General features: G+C 33.6%; 1 protein-coding gene across 1 annotated transcript in view; it reads right to left on the reverse strand.

Annotated features, from left to right (window-relative positions):
- LOC115443631 (cytoglobin-1) overlaps positions 1 to 9,081 on the reverse strand; it is a 31,480-nt gene extending 22,399 nt beyond the window's left edge. The window contains exons 1-2 of the mRNA XM_030169108.2: positions 8,950 to 9,081; positions 8,584 to 8,628 (exon numbers count right to left, since the gene is read on the reverse strand). The gene's annotated coding sequence lies outside the window, so the exon portion shown is untranslated. The remainder of the gene's footprint in view (positions 1 to 8,583; positions 8,629 to 8,949) is intronic.
- Positions 9,082 to 9,686: the final 605 nt, after the last annotated feature.

The following is a 9,686-nucleotide window of genomic DNA, read 5'->3' on the forward strand; positions in this document are numbered from 1 at the left end:
GTTTGAAAGTAATATTTTACTGTGCAGACAAAGTTTTTCGTTGCAGGCGTGTTGAGCACAAAGTTTGTCAAGTTTTGAATATGTTTTTCAATTATTTAAAGAGCTGTTAGTCATACATTTGGCATCTTAATGTTTAAAATCATTACGTAATGTTTAAAATCACTGGGCCAGGCCAAGAATGCTAAGTCAGGTGTATTTTCTAATTCAAAATCAGTACTTTATCACGACCCGTTAGACGTGTTACGTTTGTTTGTTCGTGAAAAACATTTGTATTCTATTCATTTGCGAAAAAAAATGCGGCGCTTTGTCAAGTAATGATATTATACCGTTTATTTTGTCCGAAATACGCGGGTGGTTTACGTAAAAAATTTACAAAAATCAGGCTTTAGTCGTGATTCGAGGAAAATTGAGAAATTGTGGTACTAGTTTTTGACAGATACCAGTGATTGACATTATTCTACTTCAATTAAAGAAATTAGAAGAATGCAGATACTAGTGATTGACATTATTTTACTCTTATTAAAGAAGTTATGAGAATGAAAACGTTACTCAATTTCTTAACACTTGTATCAGATATCATACTTCTTATGTTATTAAGTTAGCAGTCAAAGCAATCCTTCGTTTTTTTACCAAAACGGCTACTTAACTTTCGTGTTCTCTATAAAAGAATCTTATTTTAAATTTAATATGACGAAATTTTAAAGGCCGAAATATCCATGATTATTAATTATTTTTACGTTTTTCTTTCAACTGCGAGAACTAATCACTAACTAGACGTGAATTTAAATTCTTTACTTGCCAATACTTGTTTAGTTACCCAGATTAAAGGTGAAACAAAATGTATGAAAATGGACCTTGAGGTATCGCCTTAAGGAAATAATTTAAAAAAATAAGTAATATTTTTTGACGATCATTCAAGTTTCTTTTAAATAAATTTGAAATTGTTACAGTCAGTTTAGAAATGAAATTTATACTTAATCTTTTTTTTTTTAAGGAAATTATTTTAGAAAGTGAGTAAATATTTCGATGTTCAGTCAATTATTTCAAAAATGTATTTGATATTTTTACAGTTTGGAACCGAAATTTTTGGCAATAAATTGCAATATATTTTTAATGTACTTAAATAAAATATATATAAACTGTATTTTCAATATTACCATGTTTAGTACGCGTGAGCTATGACGAATTGTAACCGATAAGAAATCAATTGCTCCTTATCAACCAACATTGCGTATGTTTATAACAAGCAAATAATTTTATTTAATGGCCACATCATCACCTCGGAAGCGATAAGGTCCCCCTTAATATTAATATAAAGCATCATCAGATACCTATCAAACTGACGGATTATTTAAATAATTTTATAATTGTTACTCCCTTGTGTATTGCATCAGATAAATACGGTTTTCCTCACTTCTTATCTAATAACTAGTTTTTGTCTACGGCTCCATCGGCGTAAATTTTTTTACCGGGATAGGTAATATCTGTCTGTCTATAGTAGTCAGGAGCAATGAAGCTTCCCATTAGTAAAAAAAATAAAGTCGGTTTAGAAATTTCTAGATGAGCGCGTTCAAACAAACAAGCAAACTCTTCAGCTTTATATATTAGTATGGATAATAATCTTGAACATTAGATAAAAGAAATCACTACAAATAATTCCTATTACGGCGAATTTGTTTGGTTTACCTCTAAAATTTTCCTTCGTCAGAGCGTTCATAATAAAGTGCCGCGCAGACGCTATCAACTTGCTGCCAAGAGACACTAAATATATGTGTTACATCAAAAAGCGATACATTCATGTCGTGTGGCATATATATATTTTTTACCATGACTACGTTTGCAGTCGGCAAGGGCCGGCTTATACAAACACACCGACTTTTGGGTGGGAGTTTTAGGTGCTCGCAACCGTTGAAAAAGAAGCGACCATGCTGGGGCAATCCACTTACGAGTTACGAACCTCCGCTCAGGACGGTTACTTGGAGAGGATGATACGTAGACGATTATAGTATAAGTATAGTATAATGGAATATTTTTAATATTGTGAAGTGAGAGTTTTGTGAGTAAGAGTTTTCTTTGTGAATTATCACTTGCTGCAACGGTGAAGGAAAACATCGTGAGGAAACCTACATACCTGAGAAATTCTCTATAGGAATTTTCAAGGGTGTGTGAAGTCTACCAATCTGCACTAGGCCAGTGTGGTGGACTAAGGCCTAATCCCTCTCAGTAGTAGAGCAGGCCCGTACCCAACAGTGGGACAGTATATAATACAGGGCTGTTATTATTATTATATAAGAGTTTTGGGTTCCTAACGTTTATTGAGCTGCTTCGATACTCGGGTACGTTCTTGCATTAAATTTCAGACATGGCAAGAGCATAATTTTGATAACTAACTTAAACGAGGGCAGCTATAAATATGTCAATTATTTACGCCATTTTTATCTGCATTAGTTAAGGTTGAAATGGGATACGACATATCACATACATTATTTTATTGAAAAATTAACTGTGCAAACAGGACGACAATGCAAGGTCATTCATTTTTTTAAATATCCCACGGTAGAATACAAATGTTAACTTTACTACATTTAGACTTGTGTTTAGTGTAATAATTTGTCATTTTAGATGAAACTTTATATAAAAAATATATGAGTTAATTTGTAATTTGTAATTTTTAAAGGTCTCACTATTGTCTGTTTTTATTGCGTTCCACGTAGAGTACATAATAATGCCAAATTTGGCATGAGAAACGCGTTTATCTATTATAGTAATTTTGTTTTTATAGGATTACATTGGGTGCAATGTTAGTTACATTATAGAAACAAGCAGATTGTTTGTATGTAGTGTATGACTTATTGTTTTTAATGCCTTTCACGCCCTCAGCATGTTCGCCTAATTTTAAAGGATTTTTTATTATCGGACCCCGCCGTCTACACCGGAAGAAACCTGCGATTGGAATACTGGAATACCCCAGTTTAGCAACGAAGACTTCGGAGGAAAGATGGGATAATTTGGGGATATCTGGGGAAGGGATGTGTGGGGAAGGCAAAGATACCTTAGAATGGGCGGAGGGGAGAAAGGCAAGGGAAATTTTCAAAGGTTGCGAAAGCCTAAAGCGCTCACTCAAAAATCCGGTGTGTTTGTATAAGCCGATCCTCCAATCTAATAAACGTACGTTAGGTTAAAAAAATCAAAAGCATCAAATGACTTTGAATGATGACGTGAGTCAGCTCTTTCCTTGATAGTAAGCGTGACGACCATTCATAAACAGCCACCCTATCTGATTTTGAAATAGGTGCAAAGTAACTACCTATTAGTGAAAAGTTTTTCAAAATTGGTTTAGTAGTTCCTGTGAGTAGCGCGTTCAAACAAAGAAACAAACAAATTTTGCAGCTTCATATTATAGTCTACATTTCATCCGATATTAAAATAAAAACATTTTTTTGTCCAATAAATAGTCTAAGAATCCGTAAATTGCAAAACATTGCGAACTCTTACATAATGTTATATGGGATGTCTTTGTTAGTGAAGAAGGAATAAGAATCTTCATATTAGATGATGATGTGGCAATCATAGAACCAATTAATGACTGTCTAGTAACAATTATAAGTGACACAATTTAATTGAATTTATAGCCTATTATTTCCAATCTTGTTTGATACGTATCAAAATGGTCATTAATAGCTTGGTTTTGAAATGTAACACATGGCAGCTGAATCCCTATGACGGGGTTTGATCATGACTTGGTATTAATCGTCAGTCATCTTTTTTTGTACGCATAAAAGCAATGAAAATGTAATATCCAGCATTAAAGGTCAAAATGCTGTAATTTAATTAAATCGTTTTATGAAAAGGCGAATTGTTATCGAAATATATGATTTATATATTTTCAATCTTAGGCTAATGCAAAAATTTCCATTTTTTTATTGCTTTGAATGACGAGACGAGCTTGCCGTACGCCTGATCATAAGCGGTACGACCGCCCATAAACAGTAGGAACACCATCCAACACCTACAATTACAAAGTATTGTTTGGTATTCCACTGCGCTCGCCGTCCTAAGACATGAGATGTTAAGTCTTATTATGTCCAGTAGTTCCTGCCTACAATGTTCAATACTAAGTAGATACAAATATAGTGACTTCCTAGTTCTTCAGAAAGTTCGCATGGGAACGTCGTCTCAGCAACAGCCATAAAATCTGACCTTTTGACATCGTCCCCCTGTTATATTTATTCGGCTGTTCTGTGTTTATAGTCTTTTTATTGTTGTGTATTAGACGGGACTGACAATTTACAAACGGTGACATTATATGACATAGTTTTATTACCAGCTTTTGGCCCCGGTTGCTTGAGATTGACTATTATAGGTTGAACCTTTTTGTGTATGTTATCGGATACATTCGAGAGATCAAGCTGTATCTTTGATTGTACTGAATCAATTTAAATTTTATTGGGAATATAGAGAATTTAATGCATGCTGTTTTAAATTATAATGAATGTTTATTTAATTTAGTAGCAATTCAAACCTATATGTTTTATTACACTGCGCGGCGATTATGGTTGGCTTATGTTCGGGGGTTAAATATTTTTAGTGAAAAGCAAATATGAAGTCCGTTGTATTATTAATATATAAATACGCTTTAACGCTGAAGGAAAACATCGTGAGGAGACCTGAATACCGGAAAAGTTCTCTATAGGAATTTTGAAGGTGTGTGAAATCTATCCATCCGCACTAGGCCTGCGTGGTGGACTGGCCTAATCCTTCTCAGTAGTAGAGGAGGCCCGTGTCCAGCAGTGGGACAGTATATAACAGGGCTGATATTATTAATATTATATTAAATACGCTTTGTATTTGTTTCCTGTCTCTGTGAACTTGGATCAGTTTTAACATACAAGATAAGTATTTCTGAACAAATATAAATGATAATGTGATAAGTTAATGTACTAGGTATTCACGTACATGCATACCTAATTTGCGAATTGATGCTCACAGAATATTTATGACTTTATTAAGTTTATGTACCTATTAGATTAAGTGTGTTTATAGTAATTTATTTTCCTTTAGGCCATGGTCATATACAAATAAACAAATACCTTATTTTATTTAAGAAAATTAATGATACGCATCAATTAAAGTCAATGTTTTGTCTCAATAAATGCGATGTGGATATGATGTGGAGGAAGCAAGAGAAGTATGCCAGAATCGTGCAAAGTGGCAATCCATAGTCTCTGCCTATCTCTATGGAATAGAGGCATGATACTATGTATGTATGATAAATAATTCACACCAAATTGATGACCAAATATTTATTGTATACATACATTATTATTGTATGTATAAAACCGATGGAAATCCTTCAAATGTACCGATTTATGGAGGTCGGTTTACAAGGCAAAACCGCAAGGAGGCAATCTGATCGAAACATCTTCGTATACAAATTATGCAATTGGAGTAACCTCTATACAGATACGGTATAGCTATTCATTTTCTGTGTTATATGATATTTATTTAGTTCTAAAAAAACTATTGTATACTTATATTGCCAAAAACAAATAATATAATTAGATTCTCCGTGGACGGCATTATTAGAAAGTATCGATGTATAGAGTCAGTCTAAATTTAATATTTTATACTTCCAAGATTTGTAAAAGTATTCTCGTATTATAAATAATAATTATTATTAGAAGAAAAACTTTATAAACCAGAGACGTAGCCCTTTTGATAGTTCTATTTTTTAACATTTTCGATTAATGGCGTTTAATAAGTAGGGTCTTGCGCCTTGCCAAAGAAAGATAAAAAAGAAAAAAGTAGGGTCTTTCGAATCGGATTAGGTTTTCGATTATTCGCATCTTTGACTAAAGATATATACCACATAACTACATTTTCGACATCAAGTTTTCTACACTACTCGTATTAAGTCTACAACATTCACATAACTTCAAAAATATTTTAAAGCAAATTAACAATATGCTATGAGTAGTTAATATTTGTGGAAGACGTATGGAGTGGCATAGTTGTACCACCAAGGTCTATGAATAAAAACATTAATTTTAAACGAAATATCAATGTTCTTTATTTAAAATTCTGACCACACACGATGAGTTTTAAAAAAAAGAGCCACAGGTCTTTTAGCCGTGTTATATATATTTTTAATTTGAGTTATATTGCGTATGTAATTGTTTTGTAATTTTATTTTTAAATAGTTATGAGAATTGCTCAAATGAATTGAAATATATTTTCAAATTGCTACTCAAATTCCTAGCTAGAAAGTTAATGGGTATGCGGCCTTTTTAATTTACAAATTTCTCAGATCGGGCACGTGATTAGAAAATAATAATTACTTAATATTAACGAATGCGTAAACCGCGCCATGCGTATCTAAATTAAAAAATAATGAATTGTGAAATTATGCGAGGCTTTCGGGAACATATTCTAATTCCAGACAATTACTCATTTTTGGGTTGAGTAAGTTTATTACTGCGTATTTTGTCATCAGAATTTACAGCCTTATAACTCACAAGTAACGTACCCTGCCTCTACACTACTGAGGTATATTGATTCGCATAAACGAATATTATTTACATTATTATTCGGGCCACATACATACACCGATTAGAGCGTATACACCGACGATTAGAATACGTTCCATTATGATATAACATGCTTGAACAAACACTATGTGGGGAATATTAATATTCAGATGGCACAAGCGAGCTGCGATAATATGACTTTTGAGACGAGCATTGCACTCACTTTTCGCCGTGTGTATTCCGTTCCATGGTGGCGAGCCGATTAACATAATAATGTAATATCAGCCCAGTATTATATTATACTGTTCCACTGTTGGACACGGGCCTCCTCTACTACTGAGAGGGATTAGACCTTAGTCTACCACGCTGGCCTAATGCGGATTGGTAGACTTCACACACCCTCGCAAATTCCTATAGAGAATTTCTCAGGTATGCAGTTTCCTCACGATGTTTTCCTTCACCGTTAAAGCAAGCGATCATTCACAAAGAATTCACACATATTATTTTTTAGAAAAGTCAGAGGTGTGTGCCCTTGGGATTTGAACCTGCGGACATTCGTCTCGGTAGTCCGTTCCACAACCAACTAGGCTATCACTGCTTTTAGCCGATTGCCATATTGGGTACAAATTCCAAACTCCGGGCTAATACTGAGCAGAAAAATGTTGCCCAACTCTGGATTCGAACCTGAGAGCTCGGCGATGTACTCGTACCGCAATACTACTACGTTACCAAGGGAATGACAATAATAATGGCAATACAACGTATGTATGTTATAATTTAATTTGTTTCTTTTAATTTGACACGTCATGAGTGATATTTACTTGTCTACATGATTAATTATAATTACTGTTAGGTAAATATATCTTACTCTATTATATATTACTCCACTATATATAGGTTAAACAATAAAATTATTCCTTTAAATAGTATTTTTATTTTTAGAATTAAGAATTACCCGAGAAATAATGCGTTCTTTAAATTCAATAATTACCTAAAGATCCATAACTGGCCTGCTCCATTTAAAACTTACATGGCAACGTGTAAAAAATATTACAATTTTATCAACATTTATAAATATATAGATTACAGGTACGATAACGCATTCATTATACAACAATCTCGATGTTGTATTATAAATTATTAGTTGCTTTACAGCGATTAATTTTGTAGAAAAAATTCACTGCAATATATTTTTATGTTGCAAAATTTTACCACAAGATACCTAATAACTAATAAGTGATAATAATTCGTTTACAATCTTCCGCTACGATAATTTTTATTTGCAAATCACACATGTTTCGCTTCTTGATATGTTTAGGCTGGATAGATAAGAATTAAATACTGGTCTGAAATTTTGTAGCCTGTGTTATGATAGCCAAACAAAGCGTGTTTATAATGTAATTAGTAAAGGAATAAAAAGCGACGGGTATAAATAATCACAATAAAAAATGGCATAAGAAATACATTAGGACATAATGACAATACATTATTACCATTATCTGTTAAAGATATAAATTGAATTATGTAATTATAGGTATAATTTGTTTATTTACGTAATCGTAGCTACTGGGTTATCGGGCAATCGATTTCAAATGTATTATTACTATTTTAAAAACATGAAGTAACTATGCCATAGTAATAAATGTATTATTATTATGTTAATAACCTAGTAATTATATCTCAGAAATTTAATTATGTAATTGTAAAATTCATCTATTAGGCAGTCTGAACATATTAATTAACTAGATACGTATAGTAATTAATTAAAACCAAACATGTTTGTGATTAAATTGATTACGTTCTTGAGCAATGAAAATATGATTCGAGAATTCAGCATAAACGTTAATCAGTTTTTTTAACAAGAATATTAAGATTACTTTGTACAACATCGACGGGATTCTTTCAATTGCTCGATCTTTGCGAGAATTCGTTATTTAAACATAATGAAACTTGTAGATATTCTAGAAACCGGTTTACTTATAATTATTGTTTGTTTTGTGATGTTACGCCATAACTTGTTTATACACGTGTGTTTGAATTTTATCATAGCACTCACCTATAATAGGGGAAGTTTAGATCGCGAATTTTCCTTGTCCTTGATCTGAAAGAGAATTTTTACTCGATGAAACGGTCATTACGAATATTTTATTTGGACACGTTTTAGCAATACTTCTTTCAATGCGCACATAAACGTTTTCGCAAATATGTATGCCACAAATCATATATACTCAAAACAAAAGCAGTCTCTTTATTTTATGCTATTTCGAGTAACATTCCAGTTCGCTCAGCGACGTGCCCGAGTTTAGGTTAATCCATTTTGACATCACAAATAACGCAATTTACTCAAATTAAACAACCCCTCGGTGTTTTCACGTGTTTTAAGGGTTTTATAGGTTAATACTGCACTCTACGCGTTACTTACGAGACACTGGGACGTGTGGTAATAAGTGAAGTTTTTCGCGCGCGTTTTTCCCTTTTACAAATGTAATGCGTGTGTTGGTGTGGGGCGAGACACGTGCGCCGCGGTCGATCCGTGAAGCGATACTGACTGCCGATGGCATTTGTTTACTACGGAGCGGTCGCCACCGCCCGCCCTACGGTACGGTATACGGCAGCCGTAGAATAGTGTCGTCGACACGACATTTCCTATACTCATATAGCAAGTATACCTGCGGGTGGCGTGCGTGGCATTCCCGTGGGATTCAGGAATGCATCACAATAAATAGTCTATCCTAGTTTCGATTCCCCGAGCGCGGGTATAATGGAGCGCTCGCGTGGGGTAGGTAATGTTACGTTTTCCTGTTTATCCTTAATTGTGTTTTTCCGAGATAAAAATATTGCTAATACAAAGGTTTGTAACGAAGTTCTTTTCCTGCTAATATTATCTATACATTTTGAAGAGATAGAGTTTGTTTGTATATAATGAGTAATCCCAAACTACTGACTCGCTACTATTTTTTTCCTTACTAGAGAGCCGTATTATCTCGAATACTATAGATTATTTATTAATCTGATAACCAGTGATGACTTTCACCTATGCTAGGCTCCAGACGAAAGCAAAAAGACTCATGTGGCACCCCGTGCTGAGTAAAAAAAAGTGACAGGGAGCTGTAAGATGCTAAAAACTTTCCTCTAAGGCACTGTGCGAGGCCTTCGAAA

Source organism: Manduca sexta, chromosome 12 (genome assembly GCF_014839805.1).
Source record: "Manduca sexta isolate Smith_Timp_Sample1 chromosome 12, JHU_Msex_v1.0, whole genome shotgun sequence".
Lineage (NCBI taxonomy): Eukaryota > Metazoa > Arthropoda > Insecta > Lepidoptera > Sphingidae > Manduca > Manduca sexta.